Below are 6,070 nucleotides of genomic sequence, written 5' to 3'. Positions count from 1 at the left end.
TTATACTCCCTTAAGCCCATTGACCTAAGGCCCATCTTTCCCTTTTGGTCCATAACTAATTCCATCTAAAAGTCTACTTATCCTATCACATTTTATTATTATTATTATTGACCGAACGGAAAAATTGGGGTGTTACAATTGTTGAAAGAAATGAAAGTCAGGGGGGCTATGACAAGTACACAAGGGGGTACGTTTAGCCTAACCGTTAATTTTAATTTTATTGTAGATTATTTCTCATATTTTTTATATCTTGATTTACTTTTCTATTTATAATACTATGGAATTTTTATAAAATTTAAAGAAGATATTTGTAAAAAATCTATTATTTATTAAACTATATATTATAAAAGACTTTGTTCGTTAACAATTCTCTTCTTTTTTAAACTGTTTTAAAAGTTTATAAGAGATTCATTATTTCCTTTTTACTTTCTACACACATGTAGGGAATTACATACAAATAACCAAAATTACATTAATTACCCAACCACGAAATACACAAAATTACTTAAATTACCAGTTACATATACTACACAAGATACATAAATTACAGTAAACAAAATACATGTATTACATAAAGTACTCAAATTACACAACACAAAATACACATATTACATAAAGTTTTTCGGTTTTCGGGTCGGGTTTTCCGGGTTTCAAAGTTTCAAATATAGACCCAAAACCCGGCCCGAATCTCTCCTGGTTTTTATAGTTTAGGTTTTCTGAGGTTGGGTTAATCTGGTTTTTAAGTATCCTAGAAAAAAAATAAAGTAAACTACAATGTTAGATTAGAGTTAACTTATTCTTCTTCACTCGTGATGTAAATAAAACAAATACCCAAAATAATCATCTTCAATCTATCATGATTAGAATATTCGATTATGGTTGTTATTAGTTATAAATTAAAAATGTTGTTAAAAGATAAACACTTAATCCTTAAAAAAGAATGAAAACACCCTATCTGGCCAAATTATGATAAGCATAGTGGCTAGGGCTTCGCCATTTATACCTTAATGTATATTTGGTTTAAAACTAATAATTTATTCGGGTTTATCGGGTTAACCAAAAGCCTAAAATTCGAACCCAAGAACCAACCCAAAGTACTTCGGATCGTGTCCAGGATATTCTTTTTCTGAGTTTGGGTTTTTTAGGTCGGGCTAGTCCGAGTTTAGATACGGGTTTTATCGGCCCGTTTCGAATTGCGGGTAAAAGTGATAGCACTATACGCTATAAAATATTATGGGTAAATATAATAAAATAGATAGTACACGTGTAAATTATGAGATGCATACTAATTATTATATTAAAAATAATCTTTTTTATATACCATAAAATAATTATTTAATAAAAATTTTATTTTCTTTTACATGTTTAATTCGTTTTTTTTATTTGGTACTCTTTCAAAAGAAAATCAAAATTTTCTCTATAATTAAAACTATTTACGCTATTTAGATGTGAATTTAATTAAATTTATAAATTCATATTAAATAACGTTATTGTCGATACATGTTTATGCGTCTCGGTCTTTGCTTAATATATTCTGGACTTTTATGTAAAGTGTTGGGGAATTTTGGTAAATGTAATGCACATTCGCTATAATGTAAGGTTCATTAGTTATGGTAGCTAATGACGAATGAGTCCCCGCGTTTACTCGTGTTCATTCGTTTGTGATGTTAACGAATGTGAACATAGAATGTGCTAATTCGTTATAGTAATGTATAGGAGCTTAACGTATAATAGATAATGACACTCATTCATTATGGCCTGTATAATGTAACATCCCGTTTTTTTTCGAGTTTCGGTTAATAAAAGGAAATATGAGTTATTATGAGTCGAGCTAGTGTTGGGTTAGATGGATATGGGTTATGGACTTGGGTTATGAAGGAAGGAAAGACCATGGGCTTAAGCCCATGATCCATAATTATATAAGTCATAATTACCCATTTAATTTCATTTCAAACATACTCCATACACCATCAAAACACACACTTAAGCTCTCTCTCTCTCTCTAATTCTTTCTCAAGCTGAAACATAGAAGAAGAACCGATCTCGACCCAAGTTAATGATAGTACTATGTTGTATGAGCTTAAACCCGTTAGATATGGTCACGAAACGATGAGACGACACCGTTAAACCGTTTGAGTCACGAGATCATGGTGGAATCGGGTATAAACCGAACCTAAGATGAGCTTAGGGGTCACCCTAGCTCAGATCTGGATCGAAAGGGGCGAAAAACGGTGAAAAACGAGTCAAAACTCGTTTTTTCCGGCAAAACCGCGTTTTTCCGGCAACGGCGCCGGATAGTGGTACGAGGTTAAGAGATGTCAGGGAATGTTCTGACATTCTCTGACCTAACCCTAGTTCGTTAACGGGGAATTAACGAACTAGAGGTGATTCGTTAGTTGATTCGTCTAAAGGAGCATAACGAACTAGGTTTAGTTCGTATCCAATTCGTTAAGGGAAAAGATGACGAATTACCCTTGATTCGTTATAGCCATTCGTTAGAAGAGATAACGAATTAGATGGACTAATTCACTACATGCACTGGTTCGCTATATGAACTGATTCGTCAAAGGACCAGTTCGTTATAAGGTCCAATTCGTTTAAATAACCAGTTCGTTAAAGGGTTCAATTCGTTATGACAACCCAATTCGTTAACCCCAGCCAGGGGCTCTGCCCCTTGGACCCCGCTAGGGGCTGCCGCCCCTAGACCTTGCTGCCAGGGGCGCTGACCCCAGACCCCCGTTCGTTGAGGGTAATAATTAGACTAGAAACGAGATATGGATAGTGATAGTTAATTGATACGTGAAATTGTCATACAATTAGTCGTGCACAACTCAAGAAGGGAATAACGATTAACGATGAAATTAACCGAGTTCAGGTGAGTTTCTAGCCCCACTTCCTTGTTATGTTTTTGGGGCTGCGTGCATACTTTATGTGATAGTTAATACATTTACCTTAAGTGGTAAGTGTATGCCTTGTATGATTTACGTATGATGATTGTCTGACGATGCATGAACGATCTTCGGATATTGCATGTACCGGCAAGTGATAGTTAAAGGCATGATTGATGTGTATATATGATAAGTGAAAGATGTATGTATGTTATGATGATAGTACATGAACGATCTTCGGATATTGCATGTGTTGCCAGGTGATAGTCAAAGATATGACTGTATATATATATATGATATGTAAATGAGGTATGTATGTTATGATGATGGTACGTGAACGATCTTCGGATATCGCACGTAATATTAAGAAAGGTATGTAAAGACAGGTATGGTACATTGTACTAAATATAGGGAACCGACCCTAATAATGTCGGCGAATGTAGAGAAGCGACCTAATAATGTCAGCGAATGGAGGGAACCAACCCTAATAATGTCGACGAATGCAGGGAACCGACCCTAATAATGTCGGCGAATGTAGGGAACCGACCCTAATAATATTGGGGAAGGTTATAGGGAGAAATGCTCTTTAAACGTATATGAATGAATGAAAGTAAGTATGTAAGTATGAAAGAAAGAATGAAAGTATATGTGTATGTAAGTATGTAAGTAGATATGGAGGTATGTACCTTGGGGTACATATATAAGTATGTGAATGTATTGTATGTCGTCTGATTAACTAAAACTCACTCAGCATAGCTGACTTTTAGTATGCACGCAGGTTAACAGACTCAGACAGCTGGTTTGAGCGGGACACATGGCAAGATTGAAGAGGCTGGCATCTGAAGATTTGTCATGATGTTTGATACTATGTTTTAATTATGTTTTAAAAAGGCAAGTTATGAATATTTGTAATGAATGGCTGACAGTTATTATTATTCCGCGAAATTTTTATTTAACTCTGATGATTATAACTATGTTGATGAGTAAATCCAACGTCAGATGTGAGGCACCGGCAACGGGGCCTTACATATAGTGAATGAGGTCGTCTCCTATATATATACCTTGTAACTTATGAAGTAATTAATAGTTATTATTATTATTATTAATCAAGTGCCGTTAATCTGTTCGTATACTCTCTCAACACACACATCAATTGACTAGATCCGTGATTGTAATCGATCACACATGGTTTCTCAAGTGTTATCAGAGACTGTGTCTGATTGAATCACGATTAGAACTAATATACACGTCAATTGAAGTACGAATTGGTTGTTAATTGTATCTAAATGTGTTTAAAATCGATTTTCGAACTGTTCGGACCTAAAAATCGACCAATTAAACATTGTAATCATGATAATTGGACTCAAATTGTTGTTAGGATTGTTAACCATGATGTATTGATCATCTATGATCATATAATTGTATTAATTCGGTATAATTCATGGATTTTGAGTTTCCGCGGGAACAAAGTTTGATTTTGACTAGTTTTGGTCAAAACTAAATTTGATTTGGACTGTATTGAGGTTTGGATTGGTTTAAGTGTGTTTGGAATAATGAGAAGAATGTTTTGAATGGTTAAGTGTGGAATTTGTTTAAGATTTGGATTTAGTTTGAATCAGACATTGGTTTGAAGATTTGAAGATTAACTGTTGAAGATATGATGATTTGAAGCTTATTCGTTATTTTCTTCAGCACATTCGTTAAGTTAAACTGCTCATTCGTGTGTCAGTTGTAACCATTTTGCCAGCTGTTAACCAGATCTAACAACCCATTCTATCTCATTCGTTCATATTGAATCTTATTCATTACACTCATTTGTTATTGTTCATCCGCTTAGATAGTAACATTCGTATACATTTATTCGTCACTCAGATTACCTAGTTCATTCATTACCAAAACACCTTACATTCGTATTGACTCATTCGTTATCGAAACAATCTCATTCGTCGCTAAAGTACTCTTTATTCGTTACCCGTAATTTTCATAGTTTGACAATTTCAACCTAGTTTGACAATTTCAACCTCGAACTTTAAAGATTAACAGTTTTCACCCTTAAAATTTTAAAATGGCAAATTTTTATGCTTTGGCTTCCTAGAATGCCCTTATGCAACATATGCTGAATTTGGATACTGAGATTGGGTCTCATATTAAATGCCCGAGGATCATGAAGCCATGTGACTTTTCCAGATGGGAACCAAGTTTTCGAGCACATTTAGGATCTATTCATCCGGATTGTATTCGTAGTTTGGATGTAGTGTATATGCCTCCGATGATTGGTGATCCTACTACATTTTATATTGAGAAACCTTTTGAAAGTTACACAAATGAAGAAAAGTAAGCATTGGAGATTGAAACAACGCTTATTCAACTTTGACTATGGCATTAGCGGAGAATATCTTTCGCCAAGTTGCATGCATTAAGATCTGTGCTGCATTGTTTCGACACCCGAGGATGAGGAGTTTTGGAAATACCCAGAAAAGCAAGAAAGTAATGCTTAAATTTCAATTCTGAAACTTTAGCCTATTGAAAGGGGAAACAGTTAAAGAAATGTTGACAAGAATTTGTCATCTAACTCTTGAAATGACAAATTTCAAGATGGAACTGAGCCAATGTGATCAGATTGGCATCGTGAAGAATACATTACCGCTTTCATATTCTACCATCCTGCTAGTACTTAAACCATATGGTTTCTTCAAAAATGATAACCTTACTGCCATGGAGTTCGTATAAATGATCGAAGAAAGAGAATATGACTTGAAGTGTCAAAATTCCTCAAAGGACAATCAAGACCCTATTTTTTATGGTGGATCGCTTCCTGTGAGTAGCAGATCAGTTCCAATTACAGCTTTTTATTCACAAACTAATCAAGAGATTCCACAAGGTGGGGATTTTATTCCTATTGTATGCTTTATGGCATATGGATCTGGTACTTCATTTGCTGGTGCCTTCATGAAAGAGGCTGAACAACAATTTGCCTTCATGAGTGCATTTATAACATCTTATGAACCGTTGGTGGGTAGCAAGATTGCTACAAGTGAACTAACGAATGAAGATTATGATTAGATCGATTCATATTATCTTGAGTTAATGGATCTGAAATGGAACATGGCTATGACTGTGAGGAAGGCGAAAAAGTTCATGCAGAGAACTACAAAGGACTTGGCAACACTGTATAAGAGGGT

The sequence above is a fragment of the Bidens hawaiensis genome, unplaced genomic scaffold (genome assembly GCF_021521415.1).
Source record: "Bidens hawaiensis isolate Kalapana, Puna unplaced genomic scaffold, B.hawaiensis_p1.1 tig00014207_1, whole genome shotgun sequence".
In the NCBI taxonomy this organism is placed as follows: domain Eukaryota; kingdom Viridiplantae; phylum Streptophyta; class Magnoliopsida; order Asterales; family Asteraceae; genus Bidens; species Bidens hawaiensis.
This window is presented reverse-complemented; position numbering follows the sequence as displayed.